Source organism: Lathamus discolor, chromosome 8, assembly GCF_037157495.1.
Source record: "Lathamus discolor isolate bLatDis1 chromosome 8, bLatDis1.hap1, whole genome shotgun sequence".
Taxonomy (NCBI): domain Eukaryota; kingdom Metazoa; phylum Chordata; class Aves; order Psittaciformes; family Psittacidae; genus Lathamus; species Lathamus discolor.
In genome coordinates this window covers 22,589,241-22,598,190 of record NC_088891.1, presented here as the reverse complement: position 1 = coordinate 22,598,190, position 8,950 = coordinate 22,589,241, and the positions used below count along the sequence as shown (strand labels likewise).

General features: G+C 51.8%; 2 non-coding genes across 2 annotated transcripts; both read left to right on the top strand.

Annotated features, from left to right (window-relative positions):
- Positions 1–2,473: 2,473 nt before the first annotated feature.
- Positions 2,474–2,555, top strand: TRNAS-AGA (transfer RNA serine (anticodon AGA)). Its single transcript has one exon. It is a non-coding gene; the product is annotated as a tRNA-Ser (tRNA).
- Positions 2,556–6,134: 3,579 nt separating this feature from the next.
- On the top strand, positions 6,135–6,206 carry TRNAQ-CUG (transfer RNA glutamine (anticodon CUG)). The gene has a single exon. It is a non-coding gene; the product is annotated as a tRNA-Gln (tRNA).
- Positions 6,207–8,950: the final 2,744 nt, after the last annotated feature.

The window sequence follows — 8,950 nt, the reverse complement described above, 5'->3', positions numbered from 1 at the left end:
TCGGATCAGTGTGCCAGTGCAGCTGCTGGGAGTCCTTGTGATGTGGAAGAGTTGGGAAAACCCCTGAACTGCAGGCTAACATGAGTCACGCTGCTGTGGACTTCAGTGGAGATGCTACCCTGGTCTCAGGTGTGCCAGGCACACCAGAGCTCATAGCTTCAGGTGCCGGTTTCATCAAAGAGCAAAACAGGTGAATGAGCGTGTGTGTCTCTTTCAGGAAGGACGCAGCATCACTTTGATCACCCTCCTAAGTGCTGATTTCCTTGTTTCCAGCAGGTTCCCCACTTCCCACGTTGAGCCCAGGCCCCTGGCTGGAAGAAACCTTAGGGCATGGTTTAGTCATCAAGGGACATAACTATGGAGATCCCATGGAGAAGTCACTTGAAAGAGAGCTGCCTGACACACTGGTCTGCTATCCGTCATTTTCAATCTCCCTTTGTTACCTGAGCTTGTGGGCAGTAAAAACTGTCTGTGGCAAAGCCTTAGGAAGCATCGCCTCTTCTTAGGTCCTGATCCCGACAAGGTACTTCAACCATCAAGACGTCTGCTGGCAAAGTGACACAGCAAACCAAAAGCAGTCCAGGAAACTACTGGAGTCTGTCGTGGACAACTTCCTAGTAGATATGATGGAGAATTCGACCAGAGGAGAGACAGTGCTAGACCTGCTCCTTACTAGCGCAGAAGAACTCACCAAAAAGGTCAAGACAGGAGGTAGCCTGGTCAGCAGCAATCATGTCTTGGTAGCATCCTCAGCCTTGAGACATATAGGGTAGGTAAAAAGTAGAGCCAGGATCCTACACTGTAGAAAGGCAAGCTATAGTCTGTTTAAGGTGCTTCCGTGTGCGATCCCTTGGAAAATGGCCTCAGAGATAAAGGATGCCGAGAGCTGGGACATATTGAAAGACATTTTTCTGGAGCCTCTAGAAATCCCAACATGCAAGAAGTCCGACAGGGGTAGCAGGAGCCTAGCCTGGGGAAAGCAAGGCCTCTTAGCCAAACTGGAACAAACCAAACCAAACCAAACTAAACTATACTAAACTAAACTAAAGAACTAAACTAAAATTAAAACATAGCAAAGATGGAGAGGCAGTGAAGGCAGGGATAACATCCTGGGAAGATTACAGGGAATGTCACGGGGGTGTATGGAGGGCATCAGGAAAACAAAGCATAGCTGGCTCTGAACTTGTCTCTGGCCATGAAAAATAACTAGAAGGCATTCTTCAGGTACATAGAACAGCAAAGGAAGGTGAAAGAAGTTGTAGCCCCACACTTTAGGTGAGCCAAACGGGAGGCCTGACTGTGACCAACATGAAGAAGATGGAAGTTCAAGACCACGGCAGGAACTTGAAAGTGCACAAGTCCTTTGGGAACTGAGGAGATGCACCCGAGAGTCCTGCAGGAACTGTCAGAGGAAGTTGCTAAGGCACTATCCATCAAAATAGCAAAGTTGTAAAATAGCCAGTGGCTGGAAAAGGGGAAATATAATCCCCCAGATATATAAAGGGAAAAAAGGAAGACCTGGGGAACTGCAGGCTAGGCAGTCTCGCCTCTGTACCCTCAGCAGCAAGAAAGGACCATTGTGCACTATGAGGAAATTCCCTGTGGAAGGAGTAATAGCCACAGGCACCTTGCTTAAGTTCATCAGGCTCCACCAAGGCTCACAGTTCTGGGTCAGGGATGGGGTGGCCAGTTCCATGCATTTCAAATTACAAAGGGCCATCGGATCAGTCTCCTAGAGCAGCTGGGAGTCGTTGCGATGTGGAAGAGTTGGGAAAACCCCTGAATTGCAGGCTGACATGAGTCACGCTGCTGTGGACTTCAGAGGACACAGTGCCCTGGATGCACACAAGCCAACGTTGCCAGAGCTCATAGCCTCAATCCTCCAAAAGTTCTGCTTCCTCAGAGGCATTTCTGCCTTTGTCATCACAATTACTCTCAGGTGCTTGGAGAGATGGATTCGAGGTCCTTTTGTAGGTTGAAATGCAGGGAAGCCTGTAAACACTGCGCTAACACAAATCCCACAGACAACCTCGCCGTGCAGATTGTTTTCTGAATGTCAGCAGAGGAAGGACTATAGCTTGTTTTGCTTTTAGCAGCTGTTGAACTAGAAAAGGTTTGAGTAGCTTTGTCCCCTTCAGACAGAGAGTCCAGTTCTGAGAGGCTCCTTTTTTTCCCTCGGTCCGTAGGCCATAAAGCTGCGAGAGACATGAAGTTGTCTCAGCTCTTAGCTGCCAGGAACAGTGTTGCACCCAGTTCCAGGATGTCCCTGCAGTGCCAGCTCCTGAACAGGGTCAGTCAGTGTCTCCAGGGTGCCTTGAGATAACACAGAGAGGTCTTTGATTCATTAGACGTGCAGTGAAAGTCCCGGCCACAAATCTTGAAGTGGAGCATTGCCCTGTAACTCCCTGGAAGCCAGGTGTCATTGCACAGACACTGTGATCAGTGGGGCGGAGAGCGGAGAGGGCTGCATCAGGTAGTTGTGGCCGAGTGGTGAAGGCGATGGACTAGAAATCCATTGGGGTTTTTCCGCGCAGGTTCGAATCCTGCCAGCTACGGTGAACAGCTGTTTTTTAGGCTGCTACCGAATGACCAGGTTTCTGCAGTGGCTTCCAGCTCCACAGTGTGCCTGGTGCCCAGGCAGACAGTAAAAGCACTTTCCCTCTTGGTCTTGTCCTGACTGAATGGTAAACTCTGCTCCCATTACAAAGGTAGGCCTTTGGGGGGAAGACTATGGACCAGGGCTGAGTATAAGCCATGAAAAGAGCTCCACCGTTGCTGTTTCTTGAGTGCAACTTAAGAGGCTGTGGGGATATTCTGCCCAACCAGTCCCCAGCAGGGTCAGAAATGAACAACCTTTCCAAGGGGGCTTTTCAAATTTAGCTGAAGGATGAGATGATGAGAGGTAGGTGTGATCTGTGCCCTCGTGTTCTGGGTAAGATGTTGTCCTGGGTTTAGCAGTAGCAGTAATTCTTCTCCTTCTTAGTGGCTGGTGCAACGCTGTGTTTTGACTTTTGTCCTGAGAACAGTGCTGATAACGCCGATGTTTTTCGTTGCTGCTCAAATGTTTGGTCTGGCCAAGGACTTTCTGAGCCTCATGCTCTGCCCGGGAGGGTGGGAAGCCGGGAGGAAGCAGAGGCAGGACACCTGACCCAAACTAGCCGAAGAGGTATTCCACACAACAGCACGTCATGCCCAGGACGTAACTGAGGGTTACCCGGAAGGGCTAGTTCACAGCAGGGTTGCAGTAGGTATCAGTCGGTGCTTGGTTGGGTGGGGTGGGGCGAGTTATCGGTTGGCGGGTGGTGAGGTGTTGTATTCTCTTCCCTTGTTCCCTTTATCATTATTATTATTGGTGGTAGCAGTAGTGATTTGTGTTATACCTTAGTTACTAAACTGTTCTTATCTCAACCCATGGGAATTGCATTCTTTTTGATTCTCCTCTCTGTCCCTCTGGGTGTAGGGAGAGGGCAAGAAATGGGAGAAGGAGTGAACGACTGCGTGATTGATGGCTGACTTTGTTTAAACCTCGACAGATGTGAAATTGGCAAAAAGAGACTTGGTGGTGACGGTGGTATCAGGAGACCATCCCCTGCCTCCACCGACCCTGATGGGTGGGACAGAAAAGAGCCAGAGGTTTCCCAGAGGTCTTCTTTCAGTTGCATGCTCAGCTGCCCCTACTAGAGGAGCGGCAGAGGTTGAGCTTCTGATAGCCTGCCTGTGTGGTTTAACATCTTAAGGAAAAAGTAAACTCCGAGAAGCACATGCAGGAAGAGCCTACACAAGGAGGAGGAGAAAAAAATACATTGCTGGCACATGGTCAATTCCCTGTAGCCATGCCACTCAGGCTGGGGAAAGCAATGCAAGGGAGAAAGAACCTCAGAGAGATTCTCGGCAGGAATAAAGAAGGAAAGGGCAATGGAGAGGATGCCTTAGTGTGCTCACATCTGCACCACCGTGCTGGTCCTATCTGTCCCCATGTTGCTTTTCCCTCCTCTGCCTGGTTGCTGCATGCTCTGGCCAGCAGTGTTGGGCAGGACAGGAATGGCTCCAGGCACAGAGAAAAGGCGTTTCTCTGGCTCTCTGGCAAGCTGCATGGTGTCAGGAGCAGCCCTGGGCTCTCAGGTAGCAGTAAGGCTAAAGGTGAGAGTCCAAGTCAGGGAAAGGAGTGTGGTGTGATTGTGTAAAACAGACCTGCGGACAGGGGTGAGGAAAGATGTTTTTTTATGTTGGTGTTTCTGTTTCTCACTACATGAATCTGTTTTAATCAGCTATGCCCTGACTCCCCTACCAAGGTAAGCCTGGTTTGCCCATAGGAGTTTTTGCTAAGCTGTGTTTTTCGAAGTCATGTTTGTCTTGACCCATCCTGTTTTCAGAGATCTGCTTCCCCTCCCAGAGTCTGGGAAGGAGTGAGAAGCTGGCTGGGGGATTGTCTGTGATTATACCACCAAAGGTGCGTAGCCACAAAGGTACATCCACGTGCATAGTACATGCAGAGCTGGTACAGGAATGAACGTAGTCTGAGAGAGGCACCGTTACTAGCACCCAGCAGCGAGAGTGTCCGCATCCAAGATGTCACTCCCAGGGAACACACACAGACATCCCAGCAGCTTGAAGTCCTTTGCATGCATGGGGACTGGAGGGAGGACTGGAAGGGACTGGCCAGGCGCTTACGTGGAGGAGCAGTAGACAGGTCACTTTGTGACCTGGCAGAGTGAGGCAAGCAGATGGGCAAGTGGAGGAGCAGGAGGCAGTAGTGCTCCCATGAGCATTGGTGGTATAGTAGAGAGCATAGCTGCCTTCCAAGCATTTGGGCCACATTAGATTCCTGGCCAATGCAGACAAGCTTTTCTTCAGCCTGGCTCCAGGGTGCCTTGCTTCTCCTGTTCCAGAGGAACCCATCTTCCCTTAGGACGTTCAGGTCCCATGGGGCACTGGAGCCACTCCCCTCTGCTGCCTTGCCTTGTGGCTAGCTCTCTGGGCACCTCCATGCCGAGCAGGCCTTTGAGCATGGCCCAGCTTGGGAAAAGCAGAGTGCAAGGGGCTGCTTTGGACCGCTGATTGCTTCTCAGGGTGTCGTGAAGCACTGGAGCAGGTGCCCAGAGAACATGTGGATTCTCCTTCATGTTGTGTATCTATCTCACTCAAGTTCCACTAGGGCTCAGGCACTGAGCTGCCTGCTCCAGCTCTGGGGCGGGCCGTGCTTCAGCTTTACCCTCTCTCAGTCCTGCTGTTTGGAAGGCATTTCAGGGGGTCACAGTGAATGCTCCTTCCTCAAGCAGGGAGCTTCTTCCCACTGTGTGCACGGACTCTTCTTTGGTGGGCAATGTGCTGGTCCCAAGTCATGAGGGAAAGTCCCCTCAGGCTCACAGCAAAATGCACCTGCGTCTGGAGCCATCTCAGGAGAGCAAAATGTGTTCTCTGTGAGGGAGAGGCCAGTCTGGGGCACAAGGGGACAGTGTGTCCCTGAAAGAAAGGACAGGGTTTGAAGTCAGCCTAGACTGCCCCAGCAGATGAAGGCAGCTCAGCTTGTGCAACACGTAGCAAACTGCTTTGGGTCCTCCTACTAGTTGGTCTTGCAGTTGAACCACGTCCGCTGCCCTCTGGCATGATTGCCTCATTTGTCAAGGTCAGGAGCCTGGCTAGGAGTGCAACTGAGAGTAAGGATATCTGGGCAAAGGCTGCTTAGTATGATCTACAAGGTGAGAAACTGGACAGGCCATGAGTTAGAGTGGCAGATTGAGAGGCTGTCCAACATGGGGCGTCTGAAGGGAGGAAACAGCAGCAGAGTCCACAAGTACAAGCATTAAACCACTGATCACTGGGCTGTGAATGTACCCTTTGAGGTACGAGTGTTGAAGATGTTAAGCTGGAAAGGTCTTCAGCAGGTTTCATCAGGCAAAAGGAAGATTCTTGGGGGATACCAGCCTGTGCCTTGTAAGAGAGGGCCTGTGAGACTTGTACAAAATGCTGTGCCACTCCTCTTCTGTGAGTGAAAAGTGCCCAGTGTCCCTGAAGGAACAGCTGCTCTTGATGACTGATGGCCAGGGAGATGGAAAGACTGGCAGGCTGAGCCAGGAGCATATGTCTCAGCAAGGGTGGCTGCAGGAGAAAGACCTTTCCAGCATGTGCCTAGAGGTCCCATGGTGTAATGGTGAGCACTCTGGGCTCTGAATCCAGCGATCTGAGTTCAAATCTCAGTGGGACCTTGCGCAAGGTTTTGGCTCCCTCAGGGCTTTCTCAGCATGCTTACACCTTGACAGCCCTGTTTTGCTGTTGGGTCAATTGTATCACGCGCTCTGATCTGGATCATTGTCCCCTGCACCCTCTGTGCTTCCTTCCACTTGTTGGCTGCTCCTGCATGAGGGCATCGAGCAGTTTCGCGCCAAATCATGCAACACCTGAGGTGGGAATCACAAAGTCCAAATCCAGGCCAAGCAGGGGATGTTTTTCCTGGCCTTGTCTGGTTCTATGTTGGACATCTTCAAAGATGGAGAATCTAGAACTCCCTGAGAAACCTTGTCCCGTCTTTGACCTCCAGTGCCTCTGGCAGTAGCCAGAATTCCAACTCTGTCCACTGCTTCTTGTTCTCTCCGTTTCTCTGAAGCTTTTCCGTTTCTCTTTGCCAAATTGTTTAATGCTGATCCTCGATCAGTTCAGGGAGCTCCAGCAAAATATGGCAGTAGTCCATGCTTGGCTGTCACGAGAGACAGCAGATCGCTCCTTGCACAGCACGGAGGTAAGTGAGGGAGGAGGAGAACAAACCACCATGAGTCTCCAGCTATGCTGCACCAAATCTTTAATCAGAAGGAACAAATGCGGGGGCACAGAACAGAGACCAAGAAAGACGTCTGCAGAGTGCAGGGAGGCACAGAGAATGACCCGTTTCCTAAGGACAAGTTCCACACAAAGGGCTTCACTTTTCCCATTCTGCTCCACCTGGTGGTGTTCCCAGGCCACCAAGAGCAGTCCCTGACTCCGGAAACCTCCCCACATCTGTAGGATGTTCAGGAAAGTAGAAGAGAAGGAGGCCTTTCTCTCAGGAGTTCAGAGCAAAGAAAAGCCAGAGAAGGTAGAGAGAGGCCTGTCCTGCAGTGAGGAGCAGCGGGCACAGGACCCTCCTGCCAGGTGGGAGAGAAGACCCAACCCATCTGGAAGCCGTGGCCACTCTCCAGCTCATACAGGGTGCACGTTTTTCTTCTGGCTCCAAAGGGGATGATCCGCCAGCTTCAGCAGTTCAGACTGCAGTAAGGAGGAGGCAGACACAGGCCTGACCCCCCCAGACCAAGGGAGCCCCCAGAAGAGATGGGAACCCCACCAGTGCTGAGGGAGCTCCCAACAGCAGCTGACAGAGAGGATCCCACGGCCGTGCTCTGAGGGAAAGAGGTGAGGATGGGGCCCGGCAGGGTCACCACCACCGGGGAGGCCTGGATGGCAACAGTCGAGTCAGCGCAGCGGGCGACACAGGGCTCACTGCAGCTGCTTGCGAGTGGCGTTGGGCCAGAGGTGCCGCAGGGGCGTGGGGGACATGGTCTGAAGCAAGACATCTCTCGGTGAGCGAGGCAAAGCTGAAACACAGAGCAGGCAGGGAGCACAAACCTTAATACTAGTGTGTCCTTGTCTTCTCCAGCTCTCTCTGTGGGCACATCTTGCGTTGAATACACGCAGTGACTCTACAACTTCCAGAGCCCTCACTGGCCCAGCAGGTTGCATGGGACAGGAAGGCTGGCCCCTTTTGTAATAGGTCCCCTTTCACTGGGGTTAAAGCCCCTGTGGAGTGACTGATCACACCCCATCTCCTGAGCAAACAGTGCTGCATTGAAGAGAGCACTGCATGCGCTTGGCCATTTGGTTAGATACAATTTGATGGACACGCACAGTCTGGTGGGCAGCCATCCCTGCATCTGAGCCCCACGGATGCTTTCTGCTTGGAAAACCCTCCTCTTCCCAGCTGCCCCCAGCCACCTCCATGAAAAGGACAGATGTCTCAGGGGTTGACTATTTCCATTGCATGGCCAAGCAGAGGCAGCCCAATATCAGCCTGAGTAGCCACCAGCACAGCACTTCAGCCCACAGAGACAGACAGAGCAGACTCAGGCTTACCTTGTTCTTAGAGGAAAGGGAAGCAAGAGAGGAAGATGCAGAGCCTGGAGTAGAGCAGGCTTTTATGCTGTGCTCCAGAGCCCTGAGGGGAACTAACATTCCTTGCTCATGAAGCATCTGAACACACAGTAGTCGCTGCTTGCCAAAGCCTCGCTGGTGATGAAGCCCTTGCCTCTTTCATTAGAAATACCGTGCTCCCGCTTTCTATCACTGAACATCAGAACGACTCATCTGTGCCCCGCCTTCATAAGGTTGATCAACTCAGATGTCTCAGGCATGTGCAGAAGGATATTTAGAGAGTGTTTCCATGCCTTTGCCTTTTTAGTGGTGAGCGCAGCTATCAGTCATGGTCAAATTCAGTATGAGGTCACCTCAAGTGATTTCCTATCAGGCAGTATGGATAACATGGACAGACCTGCTCCCCACGGGTCATTGTAGGGACACGGGAGACTCTGAGTAAGTTCAATCAGAAGGTCAAGACTGCACAAGCCCATACGTGAGGTGAAACTCAGCTCTGCAGGGATGTGGCCAATCTCAACAGCAAGGAAGGACCATTGTGTGCCATAAGGAACTTTTCTGCGGGAAGGGGTGATGGCCATGAGCACCTTGCTTACGCTCATCAGGCTCTACCACGGCCTGGTTTTGTGATGAAAGAGATGCCCACGATCGTCCCTGAGTGAGACCCACACCCAATTTTACCTGTTCTGCTCAGCAAGGGCATCCCAGAGACCAGATGCCTGGATGGCCTGCTTTTGAGAAGAGGTGCGGGGCAGGGGGCCAGAAGGTCGTAGACCATTTTTCTGGGTCAGGAATGGTGTGGCCAATTCCATGCATTTCAAATTACAAAGGG